Consider the following 17,723-nt stretch of genomic DNA (forward strand, 5'->3'; position numbering starts at 1 on the left):
AGAGTCACAATATAAATAGACACTTCAGCACCTTATTAAGAGTTTATTAATGACTCAGAAATTTAGGCACAGAAAAATACAACCTCCTTTTTCAAGCAAGTTCATTCAATATAAAAAATGTTTAAAATATAATCGAAAATAATCTTACTGAATTTTTCCAAACCTTAATTATAGAGTCCCATTATTTTCAATAATTAATTTACAGTTGAATAGTGTCTCTAAGAGGACATGCAAATCAGAACCATGATGCTGTACAGAATTCCAATCATGCTTGAAAGCCCCCGATAGCCCAAAATAAAGAAAGCTTTCTGAAAACGTTTTAATGGGAAGCAAAAAAGAAAAAAAGTTTTTAAAGCTTCAAGTTCTGTGTGCTTGCAAAAAGAACTCAGAGACTCAATTTCTTTCTACAGTTTTAAGAATAATCTTCTTTGGCTTCATAATGAGCAACAGAATACTGTCTGAGATCATTCTCTACAAAACATGTAGGTCTATATAAAACAGTTGGTATGGGCTTAGGATATTTTATATCAGAACTGTGGTGTCTATTGCAGGGAAAAGATAAATATATTCAAAAGAAGCATATTTTGATGCTTAAGTTGACTTATAAAGCAGCTTTATGTTATTAAAAAAACACATTAAATCTGTAAGATAAAGATAAAGATAAAGAACAGTGAGAGTAAGTGATTGAGTTTTAATTCATAGTTCCTTTCCAGGAGAGTACGCACACCATAACACACACCTTCCCTCCCTTGCCTCTAGTTTCCTTTCCAGTTTTTTACATCTGCTGTTAAGGAGGGAGGGGCTCAAACAAGTACAGTTACTCTGTTAACATCTTACAGAACAAAGGAAGAAAAATGAACACCAATAGGCAGTCCTGATGCATGGCTACTTTGAGATATTCATTATTCCTATAAATCCCTGTTAAGTACTGAAAGATTGCAATTATGTTTTCTTGGAGGCTCCTCTTCTCCACGGTCAGTCATTCAACTTTTTCAAACTGTTCTCATAGAAGAGCTTCTTCAGGCCTCTGATCATTATTTCCATGGCCCTTCACTGGATCTGTTCTTACTGGTGCATGCCCTTGCTGAGCTGGGACCCCAGAGCTGGGTGCAGGTTCCAGGTGGGCTCTCAGCAGAGCAGAGCAGAGGGGCAGAATCCCCTCCCTCCCCTGCTGCCCACGCTGCTTTGGATGCAGCCCAGGACACATTTGGCTTTCTGGGCTGAGAGTGCCCATGGCTGGGTCATGTCCAGCCTCTCACCCACCAGCACCCCAAGTCCTTCTCAGCAGTGCCACTCCCTGAGTCCCTTTGTCCCTCGGCCCACACTGATACTGGGGGTTACCCTGACCCAGGTGCAGGACTTTGCACTTGCCCTTTTTGAACTTCAAGAGAATTGCACAGGCCCTCTCTCAGACCTGAAGGGGTCCTCTGGATGACATCACTTCCCTCCAGTGTGTTGATCATGCCTCCCATTTTGATGCCTTCTGCAAACATTTGGGGAGAACATTTTCGATAGCACTACATCCTTGAAGACTATGTTGATGGTGTAGGTCCTTCTGTAGACCCTATGACAAATTTGGCTAACTCATCTAACATGGTAATGACAACTACTAATAGTCATAGCGAAAGTTATTTCTATTATAATTCAGTCTCTTTTTTTTAATTGAGTCACATTTTTACATTCTATCTGCAATCACTTTCTGCAGATTTCTGCTGGCTCACAGGAATGGTTGTCAAAAGAAATGTCTGCCCTTTTCAGCAAATACAGCAGAAAGGAAGTTCTCAATTCATAATTCATACAGGGAACATTATTCAAGGACCTACTCTATGCATTCATCCAAGTAACAGAAATATATCCTAACTCCTATGGGGCCATAAAAATGTGTTTGAGAACAGTACACCTGGAGGAATACTTATAACAGAGAGTGTGGGAACAATTTATTGCCTGAAATAAGCTATTCCATTCATGAAAAAATTGATGACAAAGAGCACACTATTAGAACTAGAAATAATTCTATGTATTTTTCATCTGTTAACAAACTATTTAGATTACACACACACACACACACATATATATATATATATATATATATATATATATATTTCTTCCTCTCAGCAGTCTTCTAACAGTGAATCTTTATCCTCTTCTTATGATCAGGAACACATTTTCTGATTTCATATTACAAAATTTTCAGGGTAAAATTTCATATCATTAAATCTTCGGGGTAAAAATGGCTTTTCAACAGGTCTTGTCTGTAACTGTGAGTGTGTGTGCGAATTATGTGAAAATTTTTGCCAATCGGTAAGACAGTGTGGAGGCTGAGCTCAAACACATGAACTCACAAATGCACATGCAATATCAGTTTGTGTGATTATTTCAGCTGGAAGTTGATTCCAGCATTATGAGCGTAATCTTCTCTGTCAGGGATTTAATTCTAAGAGATCTTCCTGACTTAGCTGAAGACATTGTAACTAAAATCTAAAATGTTATCTGGAAATCTTTCCTTCTGTTCCTTTTCTGTAACTGCAATGTCAAAGTGGGATTAAAAAAACAAAATGGGGTTGTCTTTAAAACAACTCAAACTTTCACTAAAAACACTTTGTTAATGCCAAAACCCACCAAGGTTCCACAGTTATGATACAGTCATTTTGACATGCTAGTAAGATTGGCCACCAGACTGAAGTCTGAAATGTTAAAGATGTTCTGAAACTGGTGACCTAAAATAAAAGCATGCATAACCTGGTAATTTTGTAGGGACAGCTAGGTGACTAGAATGATTTCTACTGACAGTCTCTGAGTAAGCCAGGACATTTAACTGAAAAATTGTCTGACATACCAAGGCATTGAAAAATTTTAATCATAGTACTTGGCACTGGATTTCTGTAAATATAGTTGCAAAATTAAAATTTTCATCCCTAGCATGGCTGTATATTGAGAATTAACTCATTACACCTGTTCATGAGATTTGCTATTTATGAAAGGAACAGTGTGAATGAATATATATGGAAAAAAAAAGAGAATATCATAGCAATGATGACAAGTCAAACTACAAAACCATTAAAATTATTCATATAAGTTTACATTTATACATATCAATTCTTAATAAGAGCTTACACATATTTATATTCTATTTTATGAGGAAAAAAGTAAAGAAATAAAAATATTAAACTATGAAAACAAACTTCCAGACAGGAGAATACAAATGCAAACACCTACATAATGTATTAGAAATTCATACAGTAATGATAGGTTAAGAATTTCAAGATTATAATCAGAAAAATATGACAAAATCAGAATGTTTTCAGGAAATGATTGCCATGTTTTATCAACTATAAACAACTAGTCACAGTCCTTCTTCCTCTACTAAGTGTACATCTGCTCTAAAATCCAAATAATGCTGCTGTACACAGAGTGGCATCATGACTTCAAAAGCCATAGGCAATACTTAAGGTGGGGAACAATATCTTCTCGTAGAAGGGAAGTAACCGTATAAAACCCAAATGTCTCCTTGGTATTAACAGTGTGGAAAGTACGATTTCTGAGGAAAGATTAAATCACACTGAGAAATCTTTTAAACAGAAGTAATGGGGAAGAGAGATGACAACCCAGAGACTAGTAAAGAAATTATGTTTCTAATGAAAAGAAAGGGGTGCTTGGAAATGGGAGCAAAAGATTCCACACCACCAGATTCAGGATGTCAGGCTCCCACTCCAGGGCAGGCACACAACTACACATGGATGGAAACAAAACTGCAGTGACTGGGATATGGAGGGAAAAGTCACATGAATGAAGGAGGCAGTGAATGAGTAAAAACTTACAGTAAAGATAGACAGGGAAGATAATGAGATGAAGATGGCTCTCATTGTGACGGCACCAAGACATAAGGCTCTCATACAGAGGCAGATAAGCTTGGCTTAAAGTAGGAATGACTTTTCTCTGGGTTTCATAAATGAGGGTTTTCTCTGTACTTAAGGATAGGATTCAAGATTAAGGATAATGACCAGAGGAGGATGAACCCATAATTACTGTGAGCTCTAAATAAACTCATGGGTTGCACTCAGCTGTGCTAAAGAAGCTGGCTGATGTTCTTGCAAGGCCATTCTTCAAGAAAAGTCTTGTAGGTTTCTGGGAGTCTTAGGAGATCTCTGTCTATAGGGAGAAAGTAATCTGGTTAACTACAAGCTTTACTTTGATCCCTGGGACAATCAAGGAGTTGATCCTTTAGAAGCACATTCTGGGATACAAAAGAGAAAAAGGTGATGGGGAATCGTGGTGGTTTGACCAAAAGTTATTAATGTGTAAACCAGCTGGATACCTTCTGTTATAAATGATGGAATTTGCAGATGTAGAGAAGGCAGAAGCTACTCTTTAGGTTGACTCCAGCAAGGAGTCAACACCTTCCTACAATGTCCATGTAGACAAGCTGGATATGGCGTGCATGTCCCACCAGTGGAGTAGATATGGATTGAATGGTTGGCCCAGATGGGATGGCCACTGGGTCATACCTTCCTGTAGGCTGGTGTCCTATGTGATCCCACAGGAGCTGCCCTGGAGTTGGTTCTGTGTTACGTCTCTGTCTGTGACCTGGAAAGGTGACCAAGTTCATCCTGTCAGGTTTGCGGGAGCCACCAAACTGGGACAGCAGACAGGCCCATATGCATGCTGCCAGGCCTTCTGTACAGGTGGTGAGATGAAGAGGCCAAGGGGACCCTCAGATGACCATGGCAGGTACAAAGGGCAGCCCTGCCCTAGGCAGGGAGAGCATTTCCTGCTGCCACAGAATAAAACCCTGAGCAATTTGCCCTGATCCACAGCTGAGTCTGCTAAGCACAGAGTGTTAGACTAGAAGCCTCCTGAAGTCTCCATCATCCTGAATGTCCTGCAATGTTACAATCCATTAGGTATCAATTTCTCAGCAGATTAGTAACTTTTGGCAGAAACAGAAGTGTGGCATTGTTTGGGGTTTTCTTGGCAGAAATCAAATTCCAGACAAAACCCCAAATTCTTGCAGCACAGTAAGCACCTGACTCAAAGTCAAAGCAATGTGTTTAGTACCACAGAAATAAAACTACAAAAGTATTGGAAGTCCCAAAAGAACTAAGTAAATGTACTGACACGTTGGGAACTGTTCTTGGGTTCTGATGCTTGAGACTGCAAAGCTCAGAGTGTTCTGCCTTGGGACTCCAGTCTTCTGTACCTGTGTGCTGTTCTAATTACTGGCTATCAAATCCCAGCTATCACAATGCTGAGGATGATATACTCACTCCAGTGAAAATGCAACCAGAAAGAGAAAGAATGCTAGGTGGACATGACTTTATTCTATTACCAAGCTCTGCCCCACAGATTGTCCAGGTCCTCCTAGGAGACATAAATTTGGCTTTTGTTCAAAATTCACGGGTTAAGTTAGAAAAAGAAGATGTCATTTATTCAGATTCAAAGTACAGTACAATTCTGTGTCTCATAATTAACCATTTCAAACTTTTATAATAAACTAACTGAAAACAGAAGACTGTTCTAATGTCTTCTATGAACAAGATCTGAAGGAAAAGAGCTATAACTAAAGAAAAAATTGTATTCACAAAGTTAACAGGCTGCATCCACACACTTTTTACAACATCATGATGCCATTTTCACAAAAAAAAACAAAAACAAAACCCTACACATTGTTTATCTCACTTATTGCTACTTATTTCTTTGGTTTAAACTTTCATGTTTTATAGTAAGCCAACTCAAAGTTAATTTGCTGTCCACAAAAGTACTGTCTCTTTCATTTATAGACCATTAAATTTTAGACACACAGAAGACTTTGGAAACCACACAAAACAATTATCTCAGTCTTAGAAATGCAGCAAGCTTACTCCCAATCTTTGAAATGCAACGATCTTGCTAAATATTTGCTAGTCATAAACATGTTCCTGTATCTACAAGCGAGTGAAAATCATGTGTTTTATGGGACCACAGGAAAAATTATACAGGAAACCAGTCTGAGATCCTGCTTCTTTAAGAAATTATGAAAATAAGATGAGAAGATGATCCTGAACTTGCATGAGCCTGCCAATTATGGCGTCAGTAAACTGAGGCACGCTGAAAACTAGAAGAAGGCAACTGGTAATTCTATGTCATAAAAGTATAAAGAATGAGTATACAAGGAAAAGAATGACATGTCTCTCATATACAGAAGCAAAGAACAGCTAGACCAAAGAAAGTAAAGGGTATACCTGACGAAAGATTGAAATGGCAACATAAGAGTTTTAAAAACCTAGATTACTGTATTTAAGCAGAAACAACCAGTAATAGTTTTAGGAAGAAACTATTCATTGCTAAAAAAAAAAGAGAAAGAAGTAAGGTTAAATACAGGCTTAAGAATACTGAGCACTTGAAGGTCTTTAAAGAAAAATATTATATATAGGAGCAGAGGAAGCCCATTACAAAGAAAACCTTAAATTGAAACACAAATTCAAATGCAAACGCCAAGGATAACCTTTCACAAATATTATCACTCTGAATTAAGGATGATAGTCAGTTAGAGCCAGAAGCCAGGCTTTTTGTTCTTTCCAGCATTCTCTAATTAAATGCTAATACATTTCTTTTTATTCCAGCTATCTCTACTACATTGTCACGTCCTGGATGCAATGAATAAGATCTATAGATTCTTTTACGTGTTATGGAAATGCATGAGCTCATTGAGTGACTAAGCTTCTGTAAATAAATATGTTGAACATGCTTAACTAGATACTAAAAAGCAGTAAAGCAGCTTTGCCATTGTTTGTCCACAAAGTAATAACTTTCCACTCTTTTCTGAAACCCTCTACACAAGTTGATTTTGATTTGGGCTGACAGAAAGGCAAAAGATTGAAGTTTGAAATATGCCTCACAGGATATCTTAACAGAGGTCAAAGAGTGATAGAAATGCAGCCAATTTTCATATTTACAGGGGTTCAATCAGTGTAGGGTCAGGCAAGACCAAGCTGCTCAAATACAAATTACTGTTACTTTAAAAAAAAAATTAAAAATTTTGAATATAAATGTGTACAATTGCTTAACACTCCTGACATTTCCTAGTTTTGCAGTTGTATTTACAATAGCAAACGGACAAAGGAATCTAATAATTCCCCCACTGTCAAGAAAAAAACACTAAAATACTAAAAAATATAATATAACCTCATATAAACTGAATAAAAAAATTTAATTCCGTTCTTGGCCAAGTATTTTGTTCACTACAGAAAAAAATCTGCAAACATATCTCTTCTTGATTTCCATTCTAATCTACTAAAATGAGATATTAATGCTATATTTTTCAAAATTGTAGAGACATGAAGACTGATCATGAAGACTGCAAATTATATGAAATCTCCAAACAAGACCAAGAAATAGGTCAAATTGAGTCTAATTCTTGATGATACTCAGGTTACACTTTCTCTTTTCACAGAAGAAGGGTAATGGATAAGGTTAGTGTTCTGTTTTTTTAAAAAATAGTACCCATTACTGTGTTTTGTCCTTTATTCACAACAAACCCAAATAAAGATGAAAGTTCCAAATCAAAATGGTAATGGGGTCAAGGATAACCTGATTTTAGAGTATAAATTTAGAAAACAGACACATGGACATTCACAAACTTCTGCGGAATCTTTTTTACTTTTAGTAACATGTAGCACAATTCAGCTCTTTTATGTGACCACGGCGCATAAATTTCTGTATTTCCTTTTTGACATCCCCCATCTGCAAGGCTATTGCATTTAATGAGCTCTCATCAGTGTTTGTGGAGCTTTTAGGATTTCTATGCTAAAACAAGTGACCTACATTACGGCACCAGTGTCAAAGATTAATGAAGATATACAGGTATTACCAACACCTAAGTAATCCATTAATTCATTCACCACAACTGTTGTACTGATAGAGTACATAGAGGGTCCAGGTTGCAAATCCAGAAAAATCTGCTAATGATAAAAAATAATTCCAGAATGTTATTCCTTTAAATAAGTTATATTTGCCTCTTTGTTTATAAAAAGGGTTGACTTTGAACAACAATAACTTAAAGAACAAAGGTGCAGACGTCATAAAAAATAAAGATATAAAATATGGTCTTTATGCTAATTATCATTACATGAACACCTGTGTGTATTGGTGGCCAAAATAAAAGTGCCATGATATCACTGCTCTCTTACTATTTGCAGTTGTATTATAGTTCATCTTAGCTATATGTAAACCTTTATAAAGCTCTGTAAACACAAGCACATTAATACATACATGACAAACATATATGCAGTATCTTTGCATATATATATATATGTATATGTATATATGTATATATACACACTCACATGAATAATTATATGGCAATACACAGATGTGATCCAACAAAGAGAACTGTGTAGACATGCATTCCATAGATGTGAAAAATCAGATTAAAATTTTTTACCAGAAGAGAATTTTGCTGAGTGGAAAAGTGGAAAAGGCTGACCAGATTACAACAGCCAAGACAGTGCTACTCTTGGAGCTGAGGGTATTTTAAAGGATTTTGTGTGCTTGTATCACAGGAAAATAAAATTAGTTTTTATAGCAACTGAAAGTTTTGCACATGATGCTTCATTAAAAAGAGAAAACTTGACATTTAAGGAATTGCTCAACCTAAAAACTGTAAGTCCATTAAAGGGCCAGACACCACTTGATGACAGATTCATGCTGAAGAAGGTGTTAAATCCAGGTGAAAATATTACATATCTGAAGTGTCAGTCTGTTCGTCTGAGCTTCTGACTGCATACAATCCAGAAAACTCAGTCATACGAACTACTATGACCATCTCAATAATTTTTTTTGTATTCTAATCCAATTCTTCCCTATCAGAAAGTAGGTATATACACCAATACATTCCTATCACATACCCAAGAACTATTGAGTGAGGTGGGATATGTTTTCTGGGAGGACTGTCAGCCACCTAGCACTTGTCATATTGAATCAGGCAGCACTAAAACAGTTCAGCAGGTGCTGTAAAATTATAAATGAAATCTGACTGTAAGAGCTCAATTTCCTAGTGCTCTTGATATTTCAGAGTTACATTTGACATTAACTGGAAACTTAAAAAACACCTCAACATATAACTTGTGGCAAGAAGGAAGGCAGACACAGGATATTCATTTCCACCCCATGGACATAAAGACTAAAACATGTGAACTCTGGAAAACCTGTAAAGGTAAAATAATTTATTTGAAACAGCAGCAATTTTGTCTGTCTGCACTGGACACGATGACAATTTTTTTTTTTTAACATAAAGCCTTACTTACATTAGAATAGGGCATATAATACATGATAGAAGTAAGAACTTTTATTAATTCTGAATACTGTATCCAAAAATACTCTTTGATGGTTTTGTGGTTTTGTGCTGTGGGAAACAGAGAATAGTAATACTCTCCTAGCCTTCACACCATTCAGATTTACAGGACATCTAGATCATATCTCATTGACTTGCTTTTTTTTCAGATTAATGAATAACTGTCTCTTCATACAAAAGATGTTCCACATTTTTGCCCTTCTCTGTACTCTTTTTTGGTGGACTCTGGTCTTTTATGGTGCACCTCTTGAAAAGAATAGTACAGAAGTTTCTTAAAGGGTGAATTTATATTGCAGTTTTTTCTAGTCTCTTCCCCAGAAGACCCTATGCGTTTTCAGTGTCAGTGTTTCTGTCACACTACAGACAACTCTGTTAACTAGGATCATAAGGAGGCAACTGAAACCCCAGACTAACCAGGGTCCTAGAGAGCACATTGTGATTTTTGGTGTAAGGACATTCAGTGTCTCCACAAAAATGCAGACAAACCTGAATCAGCTTATGTTCAACCAGTTAAACCTTGGCTATTGGTAAAAGCTAAGATACAGGTGGACTTAGTTGTTCCAGTTCATGCAAACCATGTAGAATTGAAACTGGTAAGCAGATTAACTCCATGCAATTGCATGGTTCCTAAGGGCTATTTGTAAGGTGAGGTACAGAGACAGTCCCAGCTATAGTGATATTATTGTGTATTGTTGGTTTTCACCATAAGATCCTGAAATTTGTGATGCTTCGGAACAAGTAAATAGATGATGGATCCAAGAGAAGACTTCTGTTATTCCTAATTCTTTCTTAATTTAAAATTTCTCAAATGGCTGAGCTGTCACTGGAAACATTTCAGCTAATCTGTCTTGGAAAGACAAGCCTCTCTGTGATCCAGTGAAAATCTCCAATGTCTGGCATCTCTTCACTGAACAGAGTAGATACCATCGCCTATTAATGTTAGGAGACTGGGCAACTCTGGTTCACTTTCAGAGAGAAATTTTTATAAGTAAATGGAGAGCCATGGAAATTGATAATGACAGAAAACCAACGAAAACTCAGTGAATCTGGTTTCTGTATCTCCAGATTTTCTCTTCTTCCATTTAAAATATGCAGAAAACACTCCTACTTTGTCTCATCAAAGCATTAAAAGGCTTACCTTTATATTTACGTGGCATTTTTTTGGCAGAAAAATGTTGCAGCTGTATGTGGCTCTGAAGCCACCAGCAAACCTAAAAGCCCAACATTTTTTCTTCTCACACTGGTCTAATAAAGTCACTGCAATCACCAGGATGCTAGATAGAAAGGCAGACATTACCCAGGTCTCAATCTGGATTGGTATACATTGGACAATTACTAAGAAAATTCAATCTGCACAGAATTTTAGAAAATGAAGACAATGAAGAATTCTACTGAAACCTCTCAGCATGCATAAATACTGTCTTAACATCTTTGCACAAAATACTCTCTAGTTCATTGTACAAAATAAGATTAGTGTTATATACTTTAAGGGATTGTCTTGTCTCTTTATAGTATTATTACTATTGTTTCAAAGAATGATTATTTTGTATTTATTTCTATTATTCCTTTAATCCTCATGTTAACACATTTTGCCAATAGTACTAAAGGTGTTTTCTAAAGCAAATGTTTCATTTGCACAATTTCAAGCAAGAGAAAAAACAGAGATAATCCAAATTTCATGGACTAAGTTTGAAAGGTTTCTCCATTTACAATACTCTACTGGTTATAACTACATACACAGAAGCAGAATCACAATTTTAGTACATAAAAAAACATAAGAACTACTACTGCAATTCTCTACTCAATTTAAGAGATATGTATGTCAGAATAAATTCTCCAATTAAAATACTTACATTTCTTGGGTTATTCCAGTGTTTCTCTAGTTGAGAATATCCTCCTGAAAGGGAGAATTTTTTTTTTTTTTTCATTTGGGGTGACTCAGAGAAAAGTACAATCCAAAGAGACCTCAGAGTCATCCACCAATCACTTTCCCTTAACCCAAATTAGCTGTACTTACCCCTTACTTGACTGACTAAGCTATTTCACCCAGAAATTTGTTCAACTAGTTCCTTACATGTACAGTTACACTTTGTTTTATTAATATATTATAAAAATTGTGATGTAGTTTGATTTCATTCTGCTTTTTCTGACTGACTATAGAAATGAGGGATACCTTAGTGGAAAAGTTTTTTTCTTGCTCCCAAAGGCAGCTATACAGATGTGCTATAGACAGAGTACATATTATGACTTACATGAACAAATTCTACTTTTGTCCTATTTTAACTCTAAAAAAAAACCCAAAAAAACAAAACCAAAAAACTCACCACTTTATAAACATAAATAAAGCTTTGGCTTTAGAAAGCTAAAGTTTGGACTACTGTAGCTCTGCAATGAAGCACAGAGCCCAGGTTCCTCTTGTTAAAGAGTTACTCTGCTAGAATAATATCAAAACCATCAAAAGTAGAAGATGAAACTCCCCATTAATCAAGAGCTTGATACCGATGAGTGAGATGGACATTTATCTTTAGCAACAAAATCTGCTAATTCTTGATAGCCTCAACCAGCTTCCTAGAGAGAATCAGTAATGTGGATTCCTGTTTTGCCATCTTTCCTCTTATCATCCATTTATAAGGCATAAGATAAACAAAGTACCTTCCTGAGTTTTGAGACATGAGAAAACCAATATTTCTTCCTTATTTTGTCTTAAAATGTAGCTGCTGAATTAGAATTTTTTGATGTTCATCAAGACTAAATTATTTGTTTGCCCCTTTGTATACATTTTTTTGCCATCTCTAGTTTATGATCACTGATAGCATGTAAGAAAGGCAGAACTTCACTTCCAGTATTATATTTCAGTACATTAAACCTGACCATCTTCAAAAAAATTTCTAGTAGCATGTCCAACCAGAACTCTCCTCACTTGGCTGTTAATCCTTGGCTTGGTCTGAGACATTAAAGAGTATTGAATTTGAAATAAGAAATCTTTCCTTTCTCAACAGAATAAGCTAATCATTGTCCTACAGCTGCAGAGGATATTTTTGTCATATTTTTATGCTCTCATTTCCTTTTGCTGTACATTTTGCAATGTTTTGGTTGCTGAAACTTGTCATGTGGCTGGATGTATTAGCCTGTGCCAAGTGCTAAAAGTTTATCTGTGGCTGGGCTAAGAAATTCTGAAAGGGTACCACGGTAACATACTGAGCAGACAAACAATTTTGCTGTCTATCGCGTAAAACTGTTACTGAAAAAAAAAAGGCTAACTTTACTAACCTACCACAGGACTTCATTTAGAGGGTTCAGATCTTTAACTCTCTTTGTTCCACTACTAACTTTGAATATAACCCCATTTTGTTCAACCCTTTTAGTTGTATAACCTCTTCCCTGGAATGAATGGCAGCAAATGTCAAAGGTTTCTAGTTGTGTGGCATAGCATTTTAAAAAATAGACTATGGCTATCAACCACAAACCTTCTATAATCAAAGATTCCTTTATTTTTTCTCACACTGTCTATGAACAAAAAGTCAGTCTAAGAATGATATGCTGAATGAAACAACCAGTTAATAAAACTGTAAAGAGATGTTACTACTAGTTACTGTTCAAAGACCATTGAAAGCACGTGCTTCTGTGCACACTTCCAGCAAAAAAGAACAAGCTATTTGATTGCCTAAACACAGAAATTAAATATATAGGACAGAACAGATAATGATGTTTCCTAATACCTTTCCCTCTCTCAAAAAAAAGATTTGTAAATGACAAGAATTCCAAACAAAGAAATGGGATTTTATGCCAGGCCCAAAGAACATATATTGGCCAAAAGGTGAAAAAGGGTTGAATTATTTTAACCAAAAAGGTGTTTTAAGTGACTTGGGAAAAGCATAAGGGGACATATTGTTCTTCATATAGAAGGAACAAAACAACCAAGTAATGATGAAACATGAAAATCTTTCATCCAGCTATGCTGCACAACTTCAACTAAATGTACTTAGACCTCAAGAGTTTTATAAATATATATACAGTTAAAAGTTACAAGGAAAATGGGTAGACCTCTATTCCTCTTTCTAATGGGAATTATTATTAATAATGGACTTTGTCAAACTGCTGTACCTCTATTAATGAGTCACTTTGTGTTTCTTCAGTTTGTTCCATGTACTTTTTTAAAACTAAAATCTCAGATGCAAACGTCCCTACAGGAAATTGAGAACAAATAGGTCTCTTTATGTGAAAAAAACTCAACATGTGCAAACTTCAAAAAATAATGACAATATATCTACAGAAGCAATTTTTTAAAATTTGAATCTATCTAGTGCCATCTATGCAACTGTCAAGTTAATTGAAAAAAGGTTAAATTGAGTTTTCCTCTCTTAAAAAAAAATTTCCACTCAACTATGTGTCCAATGAGTGTTAATGATGGCCACATGGCTGATCACAGAATTATGCAAGAAATTAATGAAAGTCAATAAATCAAGTGGGAATATTTGGAAGGGCAAGCCTAGCATCTTCAACAAACACAAACTGCTAAAATTAAAAAACTGCAGCTCATACCTTACTGAGCCATGACAGCAAGCATTTATCAAACAAAGGAGAAGAATAACCCTAGAGTAGAGACAGTTGCCATTTCTTAAATTATGAGTGAATAGTCTGGTAGGTTTGTCTAAATTAACTAAAAAGAGCGACAGAGGGCAGGACGACTGAAGGGAATACACAGGTTAAAACTGGGATTCCAAATTCACTAAAACACACATGACGTTAAAATGCCTGGACTAATATCATATGTACAGACAGCTAGTAAATCTTCTTGCAAGACTGCAAACCAAGCTAATCAGTGCAGATCTGGCTTAATACTGATCCTTCAGTACCTTAGCAAAAAACCCACAACAGTATCTCTGAATATGTTCTGAGAAATACAGCAGAATACATTCCTGACCTTCTTTTCAAAAAATTACATCATTTGTAAAGATAAGCCCTACCACTACAGTACTTATTCTTGAATATACTCCTACCTGTCTAGCTTAGGCCATAATAAAGGTAGATACTATCACAAGCAAAAGTTTGTTACAAAGGGGTACTACAGATTCAGTAAAACTGCTGCAGTTTGTTCATAAGTAGATTTACAGATGTTGTTGTGGATAAACAATTGCCTTTAATGTGGGATGAAAATTACCCCAAATGGCAATTAAAAGGAAGCAGACCTTGGCTGCAGAGTACAACTAATCATTGTGGTATACATATTACATATCTATTATTCCAGTTGTGGCTCTAATTTTATTACACTGCATTCCCACAGATACCATGTGCAATACTGACCATATAAAAACCAGAAGAAACACTCTGCCTGAACATGGGAGATTATATGAAATATAAAAAAATTTCCAATATTAATGAGGAAATCGAATGCAAATATTGCTGGCATTTTTCCTGCTTCTCACCCTCTAGCCATAAAACATTTAATTGGCAAAAAAATGACATCACCAGATTATGTGATAATCAGGTAAAACAATAAGCATTTACTGTAAGATGGAGCAAGAGAATGTAATTTGGGGCTAGGTGTACTGAAATTTTATTGTTTTAGTTTGGTAGGTTTTTTGTTTGTATTTTTTGTTGGTTTTTTTCTGGGTTTTCTTTTTTGTTTGGTTGGTTTCTTTTTTGGTTTTTGTTAGTTTGGTTTTTTTGTGTTTATTTCTTTTTTTTTTCTCTTTTTTCCAGTTTGGATGTCATTAGAAAATCTAAAATGTGAATCAAATAGGAAGCCAAGACCAGAGTGCAATGCTTCCTTTGACTTCATTCTTTCAAACACCAGGTATATTACCCTACAAGTATCGTGCCCTAATTTTACCACTTCTTCATTGCCCTTATTAAACACAGAAAAATGAAATCAGGTAAGAATTATTAGTTGCCCAGTTATACAGGACTGAAGCAAAACTTTTCTTACTAGACAAATGCCTCTATTACAGTTATCTAAAAAAACCCTACCAAACCCAGCCAGCTATTTCTTTTTGGTGCAGTACCTCTGATGCACATCTATGGAACTGGAGGCTTTTGCCTGAAGGGACTATATCTCACCTCCCAACTTGGAACAACCTCTTGTCTGTTGTTCTAGCAAGTTTCCATAGATACATGTATTTTTAAAAATACAGAAACAGATCATAAAGTTCTTACACTTTCATTTATCTACATAGTAACCCTCAGTGGAGACTTTGCTGGCTATCACAGTAATAGACACTACAGACCAAAAAAAAAGGTGTGCAAGTGAGAATGTTTTCCAATGTGTAAGAATTAAACATTTAAACCTGATAATAAATAATCTATATTATTCTTGGTTTTGGATGTCGTTATTCTATCAAACTTCCAGTAGTTAAAAAAAAACTATTAAAAATTCATACTAAGAGACAAAAATAAAATAATTTTTAGCAAATTTTATTAGGTTCTGTTGTGTACAGACTGCCTAACCACCAATCCACCATCAGCTTCTTTGTCTTATGAATATACATGATGCAGTATGGTGAAAAGTGAAATAAATGCAGAAGGCTAAGAAGCACTAACAATAGAAGCATCTAACAATAATCTTCCTAAATCAACATATAGCTATACGTTAGCACAAAAGTTAGCAAAGACTTAATGTAGAAGGCCATGGAATGAGAAATTGTCTTTAATTGCTCCTCTTGCATTTGGGAAAACTATAACAGAAATTTATGCATTTCAGTCCTTCCTGCATGAGCAGGGAGAGAATTATCTTATCCATCTTATCCCAAGTAGGCTGGGAGATGGGGATGAGCTATCTCAGCCACTCTCAGGGTAAATAAAATCAGTATCAAGAGGTTCTCTGTCAGGCTTTTATTACAGCAGCAAAGCCAGTAACCTTTCTGTTTTATGTCAGGTCCCATATGAGCCAAGAAGAAAGAGAAAGGAGATGGAAGGAGAAGGTAGGACAGGATTTATGTAATTGATGTAAGAAATGCATAATGCAGTTTTAAGGCTGAATCCTTCTGTTTCCAATGTGACATCATTCCATTTGGAGGCCTCAATTAAAAAAAACCCAAACACTGTATGCTCTTGTTTATAGTTCAGCAATCTCTAATTGAGATCTATTCTAGCTGTATAGACACTTTCTGCTTCCTTTAATAAAATCCATTGCTTCCTAAAATCAAAACAAAAGCCATCCTGTTATTATAACTATTAAAACTATCTGATTATATTATCTATCAATAAAAATTATCTGTCTATAAAAATTCCCATATATTTTGTCAAACTATCACTAAAAATACAATTCTCAAAGCAGAACTAGCTTACTGGAAATGAACAACACCGAAAACGTGTTGTTAATCTTTGATTTTGTTTACACAATCTAGCAGCATGACAGGTTTTTTAATATGATGATTCATTGTCACATTAAAGTATACTCAATGCTTTGCATGGGACATAGTTGAGGCAAATGGCAAAAGTCCATGAAGGAGTAGACAAGAGGAAGCCTGCAGAAAAAAAAAAAAAAAAAAAGTGAAAAGACAATAAAAAATTCCCCTGGGACTTCAAGTCTGATAAGAGTTTGGGAACTGATTGGAAGAAGAAAGACAGCTGACAGTGCTTTGTGGCATTTCTTTAAAGGACAAGAATATCAGCTCTGTCAGCTACAAAATGTTCACCCTTCATCTCTGAGCCTGAGTGTCAGGGTGTGAATAAGGGGTGATATTTCCACCTGTTTCCATGTTCGTCCCTCATCTCTTTTCTCTTTCACTTCTATACACTTACTACTCTGTTCTTTATAGGTGGTCTGAGATTGGAGAAGCAGTGACATGTACCAACTCATCCACCCTGTCTGAACACTGCAAAAAATTGTCACACTGTGTGTGATCCAGCACAACTCTATGGCAACAGCTGGGCTGGAACAAATCCTAAGTCAATGTCTACATCTTGGTAGGCAAAATTAGTTCTTCTACCTAGAAAAATTGCAAAGAAAAACCACCCAGCTTCATAAAGCAGTAACCCTACACTGAGAGATTTCCACAAGCAACAACGACTTTCATGCACAAAAAACATCTTTTTAAAAAAAATTATTATGCCTTTAACCATTCATTTTTGTTTTGTTTTGTTGGTTTTTTTTTTTATGTTGTCCCTACATATATTATTAAGAAAATGCTGATGAATAGTTTTAAGTTGATGCCATACTAAATTCCTGATACAATATATGAATAACACTACTAAATCAACACTATGTCAATATACAAGGAATTCTTAGATCAATGGTCTGAGGTACAAGATCATGTAGTAGGCATATAAGGTATAAGGTCACATAGTCATGTAGTAAGTACTACAGAAATAATAATTTAAAAAAAAACTTAATTGCCTTATAATTTTGTTCTAACAATTAATGTATTTGTTTATTCCTAATAGGGTATCATCT

The 17,723-nt window shown here is 35.5% G+C and overlaps 1 protein-coding gene and 1 long non-coding RNA gene across 7 annotated transcripts in view; one reads left to right on the forward strand and one right to left on the reverse strand.

Moving 5' to 3' along the window:
* Nucleotides 1-16,246, forward strand: part of LOC135291322 (uncharacterized) — a 44,568-nt gene extending 28,322 nt beyond the window's left edge. The window contains exons 2-3 of the long non-coding RNA XR_010354121.1: nt 15,032-15,125; nt 16,203-16,246. This is a non-coding gene — a long non-coding RNA (uncharacterized LOC135291322). The remainder of the gene's footprint in view (nt 1-15,031; nt 15,126-16,202) is intronic.
* Nucleotides 1-17,723, reverse strand: part of LINGO2 (leucine rich repeat and Ig domain containing 2) — a 478,753-nt gene that overhangs the window by 325,455 nt on the left and 135,575 nt on the right. The window lies entirely within an intron of this gene.

Source organism: Passer domesticus, chromosome Z (genome assembly GCF_036417665.1).
Source record: "Passer domesticus isolate bPasDom1 chromosome Z, bPasDom1.hap1, whole genome shotgun sequence".
In the NCBI taxonomy this organism is placed as follows: Eukaryota; Metazoa; Chordata; class Aves; order Passeriformes; family Passeridae; genus Passer; species Passer domesticus.